The 19338-nt window shown below is 46.6% G+C and overlaps 2 pseudogenes; both read left to right on the forward strand.

The window, feature by feature from the left end:
- Positions 1-1790: 1790 nt before the first annotated feature.
- LOC129560328 (exportin-T pseudogene) lies at positions 1791-5115 on the forward strand (annotated as a pseudogene).
- Positions 5116-9892: 4777 nt separating this feature from the next.
- On the forward strand, positions 9893-19292 carry LOC129560334 (olfactory receptor 4C15-like; annotated as a pseudogene).
- Positions 19293-19338: the final 46 nt, after the last annotated feature.

Here is a 19338-nt window from a genome sequence, read left to right on the forward strand (position 1 = left end):
GCTGTAAAAATTCTTCACCAAGTATGTCCTTATGTTATTAGTGTTTTATTCATAGCATATTTTGTTATTAATTTATAATAGATTGAGTTGCATGAACATTTTATTCAACATTTTAGATATTTCTGAATTTTAATAAATGAAATATCATCTTCCATAAAACTTGCATCACTTTATTTCACTCTTAGAAAAATTTTTAAGGTTGAGATTACTTGTACAAAAAACATAGTCATTTTTATGACTCTAAAAATATTTGTTAAAACATTTCCCAATTAGATACTATGAAATAAGCTGTTTCATTGCAATTTAGAAGACATCATTTTTGAAAATTTTATTTAATTGGAGGCTAATTACTTTACATTATTGTATGGGTTTTGCCAAACATTGACATGAATCTGCCCTGGGTGTACATGTGTTCCCCATCCGGAACCCCCCTCCCACATCCCTCCCCATCCCATCCCTCTGGTTCATCCCAGTACACCAGCCCCAAGCATCCTGTATCATGCATCAAACCTGGAATGGCGATTCATTTTACATATGATAATATACATGTTTCAAAGCCATTCTCCCAAATCATCCCACCCTCGCCCTCTCCCACAGACTCCAAAAAACTGTTCTATACATCTGTGTCTCTTTTGCTGTCTCATATACAGGGTTATTGTTACCATCTTTCTAAATTCCATATGTATGTGTTAGTATATTGTATTGGTATTTTTCTTTCTGGCTTACTTCACTCTGTATAATAGGCTCCAGTTTCATCCACCTCATTAGAACTGATTCAAATGTATTCTTTTTTTAATTGCTAAGTATATATTGTATATATTTTATTGTTCCATTGTATATATTTTATTATTAAGATAGATTGTTCAATGCACTTTGTATGTGTGAACACTATTTAAAAAAATAAAGCTTATATCAATATTCCACATCTTCCTGTTGAATTATACATTACAAAGCAGTTCTTAATAACTGTCTTATTTGACTGTCACAGGTCAACAGCTTGAACAAATGGTACTCTATTTTATCAGAGAGGACTCAGAAGCTTCGTGGTTTCTTCAGTGACACATGACTATAAATTTGTAGCTTCAAGATTCTTTTATATTGGAAACTGAACAATTACTATATTATTTTAATTAGCTTTTCATTTTGGAATAATTTAAAACTAATAGAAAAGCTGCCAATAGAGTTTCTGTCTACTTCTAAATTATTTTCCCCTAATAATTATCATCTAGCATTCAGTTCAGTTCAATTCAGTTCAGTCGCTCAGTCATGTCCGACTCTCCGCGACCCCATGAGTCACAGCACACCAGGCCTCCCTGTCCATCTCCAACTCCCAGAGTTCAAACTCATGTCCACAGAGTTGGTGATGCCATCCAGCCATCTCATTCTCTGTCATCCCCTTCTCCTCCCGCCCCCAACCTTTCCCAGCATCAGAGTCTTTTCCAGTGAGTCAACTCATCGCATGAGGTGGCCAAAGTATTGCAGTTTCAGCTTCAGCATCAGTTCTTCCAATGAAAACCCAGGATTGCTGCCAGCAAATTTGGAAAATTCAGCAGTGGCCACAGGACTGGAAAAGGTCAGTCTTCATTCCAATCCCAAAGAAAGGCAATGCCAAAGAACGCTCCAACTACCGCACAATTGCACTCATCTCACACGCTAGTAAAGTCATGCTCAAAATTCTCCAAGCCAGGGTCCGCGCGGCACCGACGCGGGGAGCGCGCTTCGCGCTGAGTCAGCGGCGAAGGCCGCGGCGGCGTTAGCCGGCCCTCAAGCTCTTATCCTTCCTGGGGCGCCAACCCCGCCCGCCAGCTTGCTAGCTTGCCTGCCCGGCGCCTCGCAAGAAAAGGCGCCAGGAGACGCAGAGCGGCGAGAGGCGTGCGACCCCGGCCAGCTCCGTCTCCAGCGTTAGCGCCGCGGCCGTGGCGGAGGACGACGGTGACGAGGACGAGGGCCGCTCTTCTCACTCCCTGCTTGCGGCGCGGCTCCACTGACCGGCCCTCGGAGTGCAGGCGGGCAGGCGGGATGGAGTGATAGGGAAGATGTTTGTGGATTCTTCTGTGGGATTCGAGGGCACACCTATTGTAATCAGAAAACTCCAAGTATAGCAGCAGGAATGGATGAACAGGCTCTCTTAGGTCTAAATCCAAATGCTGATTCAGACTTCAGACAAAGGGCCCTGGCCTATTTTGAACAGTTAAAGATTTCCCCAGATGCCTGGCAGGTGTGTGCAGAAGCTCTGGCTCAAAGGACATACAGTGATGATCATATTAAGTTTTTCTGCTTCCAAGTACTGGAACATCAAGTTAAATACAAATATTCAGAACTAACTACTGTTCAACAACAACTAATTAGGGAGACGCTCGTATCTTGGCTTCAAGCTCAGATGCTGAATCCCCAACCAGAGAAGACCTTCATACGAAATAAAGCTGCCCAAGTCTTCGCCTTGCTTTTTGTTACAGAATATCTCACTAAATGGCCCAAGTTTTTTTTTTGACATTCTCTCAGTAGTGGACCTAAATCCAAGGGGAGTAGATCTGTACCTCCGAATTCTCATGGCTATTGATTCAGAGTTGGTGGATCGTGATGTGGTTCACACCTCAGAGGAGGCTCGTAGGAATACTCTCATAAAGGATACCATGAGGGAACAGTGCATTCCAAACTTGGTGGAATCATGGTACCAAATCCTACAAAATTATCAGTATACCAATTCAGAAGTGACATGCCAGTGCCTTGAAGTAGTTGGGGCTTATGTCTCTTGGATAGACTTATCCCTTATAGCCAATGATAGGTTTATAAATATGCTGCTAGGTCATATGTCAATAGACGTTCTACGGGAAGAAGCCTGTGATTGTTTATTCGAAATTGTAAATAAAGGAATGGATCCTGTTGATAAAATGAAACTGGTAGAATCTTTGTGTCAAGTGTTACAGTCTGCTGGGTTTTTCAGCATTGATCGGGAAGAAGATGTTGACTTCCTGGCCAGATTTTCTAAACTGGTCAATGGAATGGGACAGTCATTGATAGTTAGCTGGACTAAATTAATTAAAAATGGGGATATCAAGAATGCTCAGGAGGCCCTGCAAGCTATTGAAACAAAGGTGGCGCTGATGTTGCAGCTCCTCATTCATGAGGATGATGACATCTCTTCTAACATTATTGGATTTTGTTACGATTATCTTCATATTTTGAAACAGCTTACAGTGCTTTCAGATCAACAAAAAGCTAATGTAGAGGCAATCATGTTGGCCGTTATGAAAAAATTAACTTATGATGAAGAATGTAACTTCGAAAATGAGGGTGAAGACGAAGCCATGTTTGTAGAATATAAAAAACAACTGAAGTTATTGTTGGACAGGCTTGCTCAAGTTTCACCAGAGTTACTACTGGCTTCTGTGCGCAGAGTGTTCAGTTCTACACTGCAGAATTGGCAGACTACACGGTTTATGGAAGTTGAAGTGGCAATAAGATTGCTGTATATGTTGGCAGAAGCTCTTCCAGTATCTCATGGTGCTCACTTCTCAGGTGATGTTTCAAAAGCTAGTGCTTTGCAGGATATGATGCGAACTCTGGTAACATCAGGAGTTAGTTCCTATCAGCACACATCTGTGACATTGGAGTTCTTTGAAACTGTTGTTAGATATGAAAAGTTTTTCACGGTTGAACCTCAGCACATTCCGTGTGTACTAATGGCTTTCTTAGATCACAGGGGTCTGCGTCATTCTAGTGCTAAAGTCCGGAGCAGAACCGCTTACCTATTCTCCAGATTTGTTAAATCTCTCAATAAACAAATGAATCCTTTCATTGAGGATATTCTGAATAGAATACAAGATTTATTAGAGCTTTCTCCACCTGAGAATGGTTACCAGTCTTTGTTGAGCAGCGATGATCAATTATTTATCTATGAGACAGCTGGAGTGCTAATTGTTAACAGTGAGTATCCAGCAGAGCGGAAGCAGGCGTTAATGAGGAATCTGTTGACTCCACTCATGGAGAAGTTTAAAATTCTGTTAGAAAAATTGATGCTGGCACAGGACGAAGAAAGGCAGGCATCTCTAGCAGACTGTCTCAACCATGCTGTTGGATTTGCTAGTCGAACCAGCAAAGCTTTCAGCAACAAGCAGACTGTGAAGCAATGTGGCTGTTCCGAAGTTTACCTGGACTGTTTACAGACATTCTTGCCAGCTCTGAGTTGTCCCTTACAAAAGGATATTCTCAGAAGTGGAGTCCGCACTTTCCTTCATCGCATGATTATTTGCCTGGAGGAAGAAGTCCTTCCCTTCATTCCATCTGCTTCAGAACACATGCTCAAAGACTGTGAAGCAAAAGACCTCCAGGAGTTCATTCCTCTTATCAACCAGATTACAGCCAAATTTAAGATACAGGTATCCCCATTTTTACAACAAATGTTCATGCCTCTTCTTCATGCAATTTTTGAAGTTTTGCTCCGACCAGCAGAGGAAAACGACCAATCTGCTGCTTTAGAGAAGCAGATGTTGCGGAGGAGTTACTTTGCTTTCCTGCAAACAGTCACAGGCAGTGGAATGAGTGAAGTCATAACAAATCAAGGTGCAGAGAATGTAGAACGAGTGCTGGTTACTGTTATTCAAGGAGCAGTCGAATATCCAGATCCCATTGCTCAGAAAACATGTTTTATTATACTTTCCAAGTTGGTAGAACTCTGGGGAGGTAAAGATGGACCAGTGGGATTTGCTGATTTTGTTTATAAGCACATTGTCCCCGCATGTTTCCTAGCACCTTTAAAACAAACCTTTGACCTGGCAGATGCACAAACAGTATTGGCTTTATCTGAGTGTGCGGTGACACTGAAAACAATTCATCTCAAACGGGGCCCAGAATGTGTTCAGTATCTTCAACAGGAATACCTGCCTTCCTTGCAAGTAGCTCCAGAGATAATTCAAGAGTTTTGTCAAGCGCTTCAGCAGCCTGATGCTAAAGTTTTTAAAAACTACTTAAAGGTGTTCTTCCAGAGAGCAAAGCCTTGAGGACTAGATCTCCCCGTGCCTACTTCATGATCAAGAATTCCAGTTAATAATTTATAAAGAAACAATTTTTTGTGTGCTGTTCACACTGGTCTTTTTAACATTGCTTTGAGCTTATTGCGGTATATGTATTGGGATTTTTTTCTGTAAAATTGGTGTAATTTTCCCTAAATTACAGGTATGTGACAACATAGAGAAGTTGCATGCCGATTAAATTGTTCTGTATAAAAATGCTGTTGTAAGATACAGCAGAGCTATCCTAGTACCTTTTTTTTTTAAACTTGAAACTTTTAAGTCCTTTATAAAGACCATAGCAAGAAAACAGTGTACTTCTTTTTCATTACTGAATATAAAATGTTTGAAAATTAAAATTTTTGTTTTATGTGTGGAGACTCATAAACTGTTTCATTTATGTGTGCAGACTCAAAGTGGGGGGAATAAAATCAAAATTAACTTTTTTGTAGATAGCTATTACATTTCCTTAAACTGTTTCAATGCCAATGTGTATTCTACAAAACAGAATGGTTTCATAAATTAACTGAAGAGTAGGTGCTGGTGTTATACATTTTTTATTATGAAAAAGCAAATAAATTTTACGTAGTGAAAAAAAAAAAATTCTCCAAGCCAGGCTTCAGCAATATGTGAACTGTGAACTCCCAGATGTTCAAGCAAGTTTTAGAAAAGGCAGAGGCACCAGAGATCAAATTGCCAACATCCGCTGGATCATGGAGAAAGCAAGAGAGTTCCAGAAAAACATCTATTTCTGCTTCATTGACTATGCCAAAGCCTTTGACTGTGTGGATCACAATAAACTGTGGAGCATTCTGAAAGAGATGGGAATACTAGACCACCTGATCTGCCTCTTGAGAAACATGTATGCAGGTCAGGAAGCAACAGTCAGAACTGTACATGGAACAACAGACTGGTTCCAAATAGGAAAAAGAGTCCATCAAGGCTGTATATTGTCACCTTGCTTATTTAACTTATATGCAGAGTACATCGTGAGGAACGCTGGGCTGGAAGAAGCACAAGCTGGAATCAAGATTGCTGGGAGAAATATCAATAACCTCAGATATGCAGATGACACTAACCTTATGGCAGAAAGTGAAGAGGAACTCAAAAGCCTCTTGATGAAAGTGAAAGAGGAGAGTGAGAAGGTTGACTTGAAGCTCAACATTCAGAAAACAAAGATCATCTAACATTACTAGTAGTATATTTGTCAAAACTGTGGAATGTGCATTGATTATATTACTTTTAAAGAAGCACAAGATTTTAATCATGTATCACTAACTTCCACTTCTATCACTTTTCTGTTTTAGGGGTCAGTCCAGAACAGCACAGCATGTTTAACTGCCTCTTAAATAGTTTCTAACCATAGACCTTGTGGTCGTAAACTCAGGACACTCACTTTTCCACTGCCTAAGTATTAATAGTAATTTTGGAAGAACCTTTTATCTTAAAGAAAGAACAGTTTGATTTGTTCATATTTAATGAGCATTTGATTCTAAAATAGTATTTCTTAGAAACTTCCCAGATTAGGGACGTACAGAGCCTAAGAATTTCTGGTTAGATTAGTACAGGACCTTGTTCTTTCTCTCCACTGTTTGTATTATTTGATATTCTTTGTACAATGACGCTACCTGAAAAAGAAATAGATACCTGAGGATCTGGTCTTCTTAGGTGACACTAATGGTAAAGAACCTGCCTGCCAATCCAGGAGACAGAAGAGATGCAGGTTTGATCCCTGGGTCAGGAAGATCCCCTGGAGAAGGGCGCAGAAACCCATTCCAATATTCTTGCCTGGAGAATCCCATGGACAGGGGGGCCTGACAGGCTACAGTCCATAAGGCCAGAAAGAATCGGACACAACTGAAGCAACTTAGCACCCATACATGCACACATGAGGGTCTGAAGACTATAAAATTGAATTCAGGGATTATTAAATACTTAAAAGTTTTGCAAATTTAAATGATACCATATCTTCATTGTGGTAACCAAAAAAAAAACTATTTTATATTTGTGAATATGTAAAAGGATGACTAAAGATATTTGTAAGCTTAGATCATGGTAAAGCATAAATTAGGAGTAAAAGGATTGTCATTTCTGCTCTGTGTCAAAGGCTCTGGGAATTTGTTAGCACTTATGGCGCTTTTCTCCAGTGCATGTAACTGCATTAATGGTTTTATCAATATCAATATTGCCTTATCTGATTCTTCTGAGAACCTTATCAACAGATATTGTTATTACACACAATTACAGAATAGAATCTGAGCTCTTGAGAATTTTAAGTAGCATTTCTCATCACATAATATAACTTAGTACAAGAGCTTTGATTTGAACCTAGGTCTCTATGAATCTGGACATGATGTCTTTGTTTCATTTCATTGTCTCTGCATATATTGATAGTCTTTACTCTTTAATATCTAGTCATTAACTGATCCAATGATCTTATAAGGTTTTTTTCATGTTCTTGTTTGCTTGATGACATAGCTGAATATGGAGTTCAGAGTCCAGGTGCTGTTTAGGAATGTATAGTACCCTGGAAACAATTTGTTTTAAAGTAAGTAAAACAACGTATTGTATCATTCAGTTCAGTTCAGTTCAGTCGCTCAGTCGTGTCCGACTCTTTGCGACCCGATGAATCACAGCACGCCAGGCCTCCCTGTCCATCACCAACCCCCGGAGTACACTCAAACTCATGTCCATGGTGATGCCATCCAGCCATCTCATTCTCGGTCGTCCCCTTCTCCTCCCGCCCCCAATCCTTCCCAGCATCAGAGTCTTTTCCAGTGAGTCAACTCATCGCATGAGGTGGCCAAAGTATTGGAGTTTCAGCTTTAGCATCAGTCCTTCCAATGAACACCCAGGATTGACATCCTTTAGAATAGACTGGTTGGATCTCCTTGCAGTACAAGGGTATATTTGCTAGTTTTATTCATATTTTCAATCATTTTTGTTAGGAGTCAGTGTCATTCATAAAAATGAACTCATTTTTAATTCTTTCAGAAAGCCTAATTATTCTTTTACTTCCCTATTTAACAAGCATAGATAGTATGTATATGTACACACACACACACACACACACACACACACTCACTTGCCACTTGAGTGATGAGTTTCTCATATGTTCAAGGAAGGACACAATCATATTTCCCTGATTGTTTAGCAGTAAAGTATCCACCTGCCAATTCAGGACACACTGGTTTAATCCCTGCATTGGAAGATCCCCTGGAGAAGGAAATGACAACCCACTCCAGAGTTCTTGTCTGGGAAATCCTACGAACAAAGGAGCCTGGCAGGCTACAGTCCATGGGGTCACAAAGAGTCAGACACTGAGCAACTAAACAACAACAAAGGACAGTCACTCTTCAAAGCTGTGTCTTGCTATAAGAAATGAAGTAAATAGTTGGAGTAATATCTGGATAACTAATGGAAAAGCTTTCTGTGGGTAAGCTCTTTGGCTTTTTAAGTGAGAGAAGAGTCACTAAAAACAGTAAGGGCATTTTATCATAAGCAGCAATTACACATTTTCTAATTTGACCCTCATTATAATTGTATGAAATGGGTAGGGATGTTCTATGTGAATCTTCCTGCATTGCAGAAAGTCATATACATTTGAAACAGACACACACTGCTTGATCTGATTGGGCTACCTTGAATAAATACTTAGCGATGAATAAAGCCTCAGGCTCTGGCTATAGTCAGCATTGTTTCTATTCCTTACCGATGTGGTTACTGTCAGTTTGTAGCTGTAAATAACCCAGCCATTACCTTCTGATTCTACATCACTGGCTCTGTGTCCTTCATCAAGAAGTATCAGTCAAACATGAACACAGGAATCAGGTTATAACCTCTACAGTGAATGGAGACTCTAGAGAAGCCCCTCCTGCTCTGAAGCTCTTGCTAGAAAAACTTTGCTTATTTCCCTGTAGAGTCAGTCACTTTCATGCTGGAGTCAGAGGTTCTGGGTTAAAATTCCAGAGCCAGTATCTATTATTTATTTAATTTTATCTCTTTAGGCATGGGCTTCTTACTTGTAAACTGATTAATAAGATCTAATGTGGACTGTTTCCTAACCACTTAACTCTGAACAACTTCTTCCTTGCATTATTTAACTTAGTCATCATAACAGTACATACTAGTAGGTATTACTTATTTTTGTCAGCTTCTATTCTTGTTTTTAAATAATGAGTGGAAAGAAAGCCAACTTAACACATGGATATTTATTATGTATTAGTCTACAGCAAGGTGTGTCCCCAACTTTCTTTCTTTTTTTTTTTAAGAATGAATTAGTTGATTTTAAAGTGTCAGTTTTGTCTAGATTTTAAAGAAATAACTAGGAGTATAGCCATGATCTAAGCACTTCTTCAGCTTTGTCTTATTTCTTCTATCTGTAGATAAGGAAGCTACCTGATCACGGATGGCATGCAATCCCCCTTTCTCCCACCCATGCACATGGCAGGCATGACCAATAAACTGCTCTTTTCCTTTCCTCAGAACATGGACGTGGCTTCAGAATTCTTCTCACAATTCACTCCAGGAAACCACTACTATTAATATATGACCAGAGTTGACAGTTGAGATAACAACTCTTTCTTATCCCCACCCCAGGTGGATCCCTACCCTTCTCCTACATTGAAGCTTTATCTTAAAACATTTAACAATTTATCTAAACTTCAATTCTTCCTGGTATCCCCCTACCGCCTTCAACAAATTTCTAGCTTTGTGTTCTCAATGAAAAAGCAAGCACAAGAACATGTCAATTTTTCACATGGAAGCACCAATTTGTTGATGACTCTCATGACTCCCAAAATTGGTCTGAGACACAATTTCTTTCTTCTAACTATATATTCTACATGCTCACTGAGGTACCTTTCACCTTTTCCTTGGAAATTATGCAAAACCAAAGCTTTGTAACTGAGTTTGTCCTCCTGGGGATTTCACAGAATCCAACTGAAAGGTCACGCTGACAGCGGGCGAGAAACACAGGCCAGGAGAGCGTCCGTATACACAGGCCAGGAGAGCGTCCGTATACCGGGCCGGAAGAGCGTCACTATACCGGGCCGGAAGAGCGTCAGTATTTCCGGAAAACATCCACCAATCGGTGGCCTGTTGCCTGGTCAACGGACAGGCATAAAGGCATCTCGGCGTTGGCCAATTAAAAACCCACACAGGGTCAAAAAGAACCAACCTCCCATCACCGAGTTCAATCTATACCATAAATAATAAAGATCTGCCACATTCCCAGTCGCAGGGGTATAAAAGTGCCAGGCTCCTTTGTTCCCATCGCAGACTCCCGCCCTTGCCTGCTCGCGCTTGGGAGTGCTGCCCGAGAGCGATTGCCCAATAAAGCCTTTGTGATCACTCACTCCGGCGTTTCTTACTATCTTGCCGCGGCGTTTTTCTTACATTTGGCGCCCAACGTGGGGCTCGAGGTGAGGGCCCCGGCCCACGCCGCGCGGGCCCCCTCGAGCTCTATCGCCGCGGCCAAAAACGCCGCACCCGCAGACCAACCTCCCGGACGACAGGCGACGGGGTAAGTCCCTTCGGCTTTGGATCCCGCCACCCTAGGCGACCATTTCCTAGGGGCCAGATAATCGGTGCGCACTTATCGGGCTCCTCTCCGGCAACTGTGCCTTCCCGGTTCTCGGCTCGTGCAGGAGACGTCCTAATCGGCTGAGTAACCCCCGGTCTCTTGTGAGACCTCTGCCACCTCTGTTCGCCCGGGGACGCCTGGACAATAGAGGTTGGCCTCCGGCCTCCACTGAGGCCTCCAATCCGGCTACCTCTGCTTGCCCAGGGACGCCCGGGCAGTAGGGACTAGCCCCACGTGGTCGCCATGGGATCGACTGCTTCCAAACCCGAGCCAGATTGGTCTACTCCAATCCAATGCCTGATAGCCAATCTAAAAAATTTGGGGCTAGCAGGCTATATCAGGCCAAAACGCCTCACCTTTCTGTGTTCAGAGGCATGGCCCCAATATTCCCTCGATAATGATTCCCATTGGCCTCCCGCCGGGACACTAGACTTTGATGTCCTCCGTGACCTAGATAATTACTGTCGGAGAACGGGAAAATGGTCTGAGGTCCCCTATGTACAGGCTTTCTGGTCACTGCGCTCCCGTCCCACCCTCTGTGCTTCCTGCTCCCCGAGTCAGATCATGCTCACCATGGCTCCTAAACAACCCCCTCACTCAACCCCCAAATCTCCCGAACGGCCGCCTGATTCCGAACCTTCTGCCTTCTCTATCCCTCCGGAAGACTTGGTAGCCCCCCCACCTTACGCCACCCCGACTCCAGCGACACCTCCCCTCTCTTCCCCTACGACCCCCACTTCATCCCCGGCTTCCCAGCTTGACACGCGGCACACACATTCTTCGCCGGCCCCTATCCTATATCCCCCGCTGCCCCCCTTAACACCCACCTCGTCACCAGTGAGCTCTCACACCCGGTCACACGGATTACCGCCTCAAGATTTTTCTCCAACGACCCCGGCCCCTCTGCTGCCTCTAAGGTAGGTTGCGGTAGCAGGCGAGGGCATGGCACAAGTCCACGTTCCCTTCTCCCTTCAGGACCTAGCTCAGATCGAGGCTAAACTTGGGTCGTTTTCATCTAACCCCACCCAATATATCAAGCAGTTTACCCAGCTAACCCGCTCCTACGCCTTGACCTGGCAGGACATCTATGTGGTTTTGGGCTCTACCACCACCCCAGAAGAGAGGCAGGCCATTTGGGCGGCTGCCAAGGCCCGGGCCGATCAGAGACATTTTGCTAACCCCTCCCCTGAGCGCCCCCCGGGGGGGCAGGCCGTCCCCGACACAGACCCCGAATGGGACTATCAGGATGCAGGGGGAGGCCAACTCAGGGTCAAATACATGGTTGAATGCCTCCTAGATGGCATGGAAGCCACTTCTAACAAGGTGGTTAATCTCCTTAAGCTAGATGAGATCACCCAGGGCCCAAACGAAAACCCCGCCCTTTTTCTTAATAGGCTGACAGAGGCCCTTATCCAATACACCCGCATGACCCCAGACTCCCCAGCCGGAACGATAACCCTAGCTGACCGTTTTATTTCCCAATCCGCCCCCGACATCCGGAAAAAGCTGGCCAAGGCTGAAGGCGGCCCTCAGACTCCCATACGAGACCTGGTAAAAATGGCCTTTAAAGTCTACAATGCCCGGGAGGAGACCGCAGAGGCTAGCCGCAAGGCTAGGCTAAAACAAAAGGCCGAACTCATCAACCAACAAACCCAAGCCCTGGTAGCAGCCCTGCGGCCGGCACCGGGCTCGGGCCCACAAAAGCCCCCACCGGGGGCCTGCTTCAAGTGCGGCAAAGAGGGACACTGGGCTAAAATGTGTCCTAACCCAAAGGCACCCACGAGGCCCTGCCCTAGATGCAAACAGCGCGGACATTGGGCGAGTGACTGTTCCTCGGCCTCTCGGGCCCTGACCCCTGGGGGTAAGGGACCAGAGCGACCCAAAAAGACTCCAAGCCCAGACTCCGCCCTACAACTGCTAACCTTCGATGAAGACTGAAGCCGCCCAGACTCGGAAACCCCGATAACCCAAGCCGAGCCCAGGGTAATGCTCCAGGTAGCGGGTAAGTCAATTGACTTTTTGGTTGACACGGGGGCTACCTATTCGGTCCTTCCTTCCTTCGGAGGCACTTTGTGTCCTTCCCAGGTCTCGGTAATGGGAATTGATGGCCAACCGTCACAGCCTTTGGAGACCAAGCCCTTAAACTGTCAATTAGACGATTACCTGTTTACCCACTCCTTTTTGGTCATCCCCTCCTGCCCAACTCCCCTGCTGGGTAGAGATATCCTAACAAAACTCAGGGCCACACTCCATTTGGCCCCAAGGCCTTCTCCCTCCACAGGCAGATTTCTAATGATGCTCATAGGGCCATCTAACCCCCAAGTAGACCCTCAAGTTTGGGACACCAATATCCCAACAATAGCCCAACATCAAACCCCAATCCTCATCCATTTAAAAAACCCCACCCGGTTTCCGGCTCGTGCCCAGTTCCCACTGTCTCAGGCTAACCTCCGCGGACTCAAGCCAATAGTCGATCGCCTTCTAGGACAAGGCCTATTAGTCCCCACTACGTCTCCATGCAACACCCCCATCCTTCCAGTCCGCAAAGCCTCGGGGGCCTATCGGCTGGTCCAGGACCTTCGACTAATTAACGAGGCAGTTATCCCCGCACACCCACTGGTCCCTAACCCCTATACTCTGCTTTCTCACATACCCCCAGGCACCACCCATTTCACCGTGATCGATCTTAAAGATGCTTTCTTTACCATCCCCATCCACTCAGACTGCCAATTCTTGTTCGCCTTCACTTGGACTGATCCCGACACCAAACAAGTCACCCAGCTCACATGGACGGTTTTGCCTCAAGGGTTCCGAGACAGCCCCCACTACTTCGGCCAAGCCTTGGCCAGGGACCTGGCCCTCTGTCCACTTAATCCTAGTACCTTGCTCCAATATGTAGATGACCTCTTACTCTGCAGCCCTTCCAGGCAACTTTCTAAACAACACACCATAACCCTCCTAAATTTCCTGGCCTCTAAAGGCTATCGGGCCTCACAATCTAAAGCCCAACTCACCCAGTCCTCAGTCACCTACCTGGGGTTACATATTACCCCTACCACCAGGGCCCTCACAACCGACCGCCGCAAACTCCTTCAGTCTATCCAGCCCCCGACCAACGGAGACCAGATTTTGTCTTTCCTAGGTCTGGCAGGGTTTTTCCGGCATTGGGTGCCCAACTATGCCTCACTGGCAAGACCCCTCTACACAGCAGCTAAAGAGACCCCAAAGGGGCCACTTTCCTCACCAAACGAGGTTACCCGAGCCTTCCTCCTGCTACGCTCCACCTTGACATCTGCTGCCCCTCTGTTCCTGCCTAACCCCAACTATCCATATCATTTATACACAGATGAAAAAGGGGGGATAGCCTTTGGGGCCCTAGTACAACCGGTGGGCCCTGAATTACTGCCCGTGGCCTTCATCTCCAAACAACTTGATCCCACTGCCAGAGGATGGTTTCCCTGCCTGCGAGCGCTAGCAGCCGCAGCAGCAGTCTATACAGACGCAAAGAAACTAATCCTAGGTCAGCCCCTAACCATCTTCTCTCCACACCACCTCAGCGATCTCTTGGCTTCTAGATTCCTTTCTGACCTCAGTGATTCCAGACTACAACAATTTCACCTGATATTCCTAGACAACCCACAGGTCACCGTGGCACGCAGTTCTCAGCTAAATCCAATATCAGCGCTCCCCTCTCTCTCTCTTTCTCTCTCTCCAGAGATCCCAGCTCATCAATGCACCGAACTTTTAGACTCTCTGACACAACCTTCCCCAAACCTCTTTGCAGAGCCCCTGCCAGACCCCGACATAACCATGTTTGTTGATGGGAGCTCCAAAAAAGACTTAAACGGACACCGAACAGCAGCCTACGCAGTAGTAACCCTACAAAGAGTCCTTGAGGCTCAACCCTTGCCCCTGGGGACGACCTCCCAGAGGGCAGAACTGACCGCGTTAACCCGAGCTCTACACCTGGCAAAAAATAAGAGAGCAAACATCTACACTGATTCCAAATACGCCTTTCTAATTGCCCACTCACACGCGGCAATCTGGAAAGAAAGAGGTTTCCTCACAACCAGGGGCTCCCCAGTATGCAATGCCTTCCATATCACCAAACTGTTAGAGGCCATCCCCCTGCCAAAACAAGTAGCTATCATACACTGCCGAGGACACCAGGCGGCCCAAGACAAGGTAACTCAAGGTAATAATTTGGCCGATCGGGTGGCCCGGCAGACAGCCTTACAGCAAGAGGTGGCCCCTCTACTGGCCTTGGAAACCTCCTTCTTCCCCAGGTACACCCCAGCAGAGGCCAAGGCCCTGCTCGCCCAGGAGGGGACACAGGCACACTCCTCCGGATGGATCACACTCCGTGATAAGCTGGTCCTACCTGAACAACAGGCTATTGCCATCATAAAACAAATACATGACACCCTTCATATCGGACCGCGAGCTCTCCTAACTTTCCTCAGTCCGCTCTTCTCTTCTCTACACCTCAGGCAGACTATCCAAACCGTGCATCGCTCCTGCCTGACCTGTGCAATCATCTCCCCACAAGGAGGGCTCCGGCCTCCCCAAAAAACCCACCAGCTGAGAGGACATCTACCCGGCCAAGACTGGCAGGTGGACTTCACCCACATGCCCAGACATCGGGCTTATCGCTATCTGCTGGTACTCATTGATACATTCTCAGGATGGGTCGAGGCCTTCCCTACCGCTCACGAAACAGCAACCGTGGTGGCCGAAACACTGGTCAAACACATCATCCCCCGGTTTGGACTCCCCACCTCCCTTCAATCCGATAACGGACCTGCTTTTGTTTCGCAGATAACCCAACAGGTGGCTACGGCCCTCAACATCACCTGGCACCTCCATATTCCATACCGACCTCAATCCTCGGGTAAGGTAGAACGGGCCAACGGGATTCTCAAGACCCATCTCACCAAACTTGCCTCAGAAGTGCGGCACTCCTGGGTCGACCTCCTTCCCTTGGCTCTGACCCGCATCCGCACGACACCGCACTCAAAAACAGGTTTGACCCCCTTCGAGCTGCTATATGGCAGGCCCTTCCTGTTAACACATCTGCCTTCTGGGAAATCCCCCCCTTTGGCTGAATATCTTCCCCTCTTCACCCGCCTGCGAACTCTGCTCAGAGAACACGCAGATCGGGTACTACCACAACCAGGAAAAGACGACGGCTCTCTCCAGCCGCTATCACCGGGAGACCAAGTGCTACTTAAAACCCTGTCTCCGGGGCCCCTCCAACCTCGCTGGATGGGTCCCCATACGGTAATCCTAACTACCCCCACAGCAGCCAAACTCTCAGGCCTAGAGGCTTGGTACCACGTAACCAGACTCAAACGGGCCCCCCCCAGTCTCCCAAAAGAAAAGGGCCCAGGCCTAACTTCAGACCAAAAGGCCCCACCTAAATATACATACCAGTCTACTTTGACGGGGCCCATTAAACTGACAATCTCTCGAACCCCGCTCCCACCGGTGGCCGAGGATGCCGAAGAAGGCGGGGACCCTCCTAATACTGGTCATCCTCAGCCAAGCCCACGGGGGATTTGATGACCCGGCAAAAGCGAGACAGATTCTGGCAAAAAACATGGGGAGGCCTTGCGACTGCGCAGGGGGAACCCTATCCCAATATCCCGAGGGAAAGGTCAGACATCTCCAAGCAGTTAACTGTGGAAACAAAATGGCCTACAACTTTATGGGATCAGGGTACATACCCTCCTCGAGAGGACAAACATACATCGGGAAGGCCAACTCATGGCAGTGTGTTGAGGCCATCCCTGTCCCAAAGCCACTGCCCCCTGGCCGACCAGACAGCTGTCCTTGCTCAGAATACCAGGAAACTCTCCACTCTCTATGCTACCTCAAAGAACAGGCCCGCCACTGCAAGGGCCAAAACAACAAAACCTATTGGGTAGCAACACAGACAGCACACTTCCCAGGTACCTCGGGCCCAGGCTCTTTCTCGCCGGCATGCCCAGATAAAACAGGAAAAGAGGTCTGCTGGAGCCTTAAGGCACCCATACATGTCTCAGATGGGGGAGGGGTCCAGGACATGGCCCGAACGGAACAAGCCCAGCAAAAACTTCAAGAAATAATAGACCACTACTTCCCAAAAGTCCATTACCATCCCCTGGCCTTACCTGACCGGCGAGGCCCTCTACAGGTAGATCCAGCAACCACAAACCTACTACAGCTAACCTGGAACACCCTAAATCAGTCTAACCCCGAGTGGGCCCAAGACTGCTGGATATGCCTGGCCATGGGGACCCCCCGCCCACTAGCCATTTTAGTTGATAACTCTCAGCCAATCAACGCCTCTACCGATCCATCAGCATGTAAAGTGACACCGCCCTTGCGGGTACAACCAATCGAGGCCCCAATAGGATACTGCCTAGAAGGAAAGTTAATCGCTAATGAGACCGCTATAGATGTGGGAATACAGGGCTTTGCCAACTGCACCACCATACAAAACAACACTACCTCTGTGTGCGCCCCTCATCCCCTGGTCTTCGTCTGTGGGGGAAACCTAGCCTATACCTTCCTCCCCACTAATTGGACAGGAATCTGCATACTCGCGGTCCTGCTCCCAGACGTTGACCTAATCTCAGGAAAAGAACCGGTCCCCATACCCGCCCTAGACCATATACCTGGAAGACAAAAACGGGCTGTCCAGATGGTGCCTTTGCTGGTAGGACTGGGCCTGTCCACCAGTTTGGCAGTAGGGGCAACAGGGATCGGCCTCTCACAACATACATATACCAAACTCTCCCAACAAATTATATCTGATGTCCAACATGTAGCTAGCACCATGTTGGAGCTCCAGGGACAGATAGACTCGCTGGCAGAGGTCGTTCTCCAAAATAGACGTGGGCTAGACCTCCTGACCGCCAAAGAGGGCGGCATATGCCTTTTCTTACAGGAAAGATGCTGCTTTTATGCCAACCGCTCCGGAATAGTCCGAACCAAAATTAGGGAGTTACAAGACGACCTGGAACAGAGGCGCAGACAGCTCCAGGAGAGCCCCCTCTGGACCGGGCTAAATGGCTTACTCCCTTATCTCTTGCCCTTTTTAGGACCTATACTCCTACTGGTTATGGGCCTCACCATAGGTCCTTGCCTTCTTCAGTTTGTTCTTCGCAGGGCCCAGGATCTGGCGCAAGCCGCCGCCGGACGAGTCATGATACTAACAGCCTACACCCGACTCGCCCAAGAGGACACGGAACAGCCCTCCAGCCCCGCATAGGCTGACCTTTCATCCCGGGCAGGCCCCAACCCCACGTCGCCCCTGTTCAGCAGGAAGTAGCCAGAAGACAGACGGCGCCCCTTGTCCTATACCAAACAGGCCGGAATGAAAGGTCACGCTGACAGCGGGCGAGAAACACAGGCCAGGAGAGCGTCCGTATACACAGGCCAGGAGAGCGTCCGTATACCGGGCCGGAAGAGCGTCACTATACCGGGCCGGAAGAGCGTCAGTATTTCCGGAAAACATCCACCAATCGGTGGCCTGTTGCCTGGTCAACGGACAGGCATAAAGGCATCTCGGCGTTGGCCAATTAAAAACCCACACAGGGTCAAAAAGAACCAACCTCCCATCACCGAGTTCAATCTATACCATAAATAATAAAGATCTGCCACATTCCCAGTCGCAGGGGTATAAAAGTGCCAGGCTCCTTTGTTCCCATCGCAGACTCCCGCCCTTGCCTGCTCGCGCTTGGGAGTGCTGCCCGAGAGCGATTGCCCAATAAAGCCTTTGTGATCACTCACTCCGGCGTTTCTTACTATCTTGCCGCGGCGTTTTTCTTACACCAACCATGCAGAAAATAATATTTGTTGTAGTTTTGTTCACTTATATTGCAACTGTCGGGGGCAACTTTCTAATTGTGGTGACCATCAGTAGCAGCCCAGCACTCTGGGGCTCCCTCCGTGTACTTCTTCCTGGATTTTCTGTCCTTCCTGGATGTATGCTTCTCCTCCATCATTGTCCCAGAGATGATTGTGGACTCTCTCCTTTGGAGGAAAACCATTTCCTTTTAAGGCTGCATGACCCAGCTCTTTGCTGAACACTTCTTTGCTGTGTTGATTGTGATTGTTCACAGTGCCATGTCCTATGACCGCTACGTGGCCATCTGCAAGCCCTTGCACTATTCTTCTATCATGAACCGCAGACTCTGTGTCCTTCTGAGAGTGGTAGCCTGGACAGGGGGCTTGATACATTTCATGATACAGATACTCTTCATTTTCCAGCTGCCTTTCTGTGACCCCAGAGTCACTGACCACTTCATGTGTGACTTATACCCACTGTTGGAGCTTGCCTGCATTGACACTCACATCTTTGGGCTTTTGGTAGTTACCAACAGTGGGTTTTTCGGCATCTTAATCTTCTCCTTGTTGCTTGTCTCCTATGGGGTCATCCTGCTGTCTCTGAGAACCAATAGTTATGAAGAGCAGCAAAAAGTCCTCTCCACGTGTGGCTCTCACATTGCTGTTGTGGTTTTGTTCTTTATCCCATGCATATTTATGTATGTATGACCTTCACATTCTTTCTCCTTTGACAAAATGGTAGCCATATTTCCCACAATCCTAATTCCCTTGTTCAATAGTTTGATTTACACGTTCAGAAGTAGGAAGTGAAAAGTGCCATGAGGAAAGTGTGGAATAGGATAACGGTGTTTTCTAATGAAAAATAAAACATTTAAAGTTGAATAAAAAATTCAAATTTTCTAATAAGACAAA

The sequence above is a fragment of the Moschus berezovskii genome, chromosome 16 (genome assembly GCF_049115385.1).
Source record: "Moschus berezovskii isolate FMDL1 chromosome 16, NW_MosBer_1.0, whole genome shotgun sequence".
Taxonomy (NCBI): Eukaryota; Metazoa; Chordata; class Mammalia; order Artiodactyla; family Moschidae; genus Moschus; species Moschus berezovskii.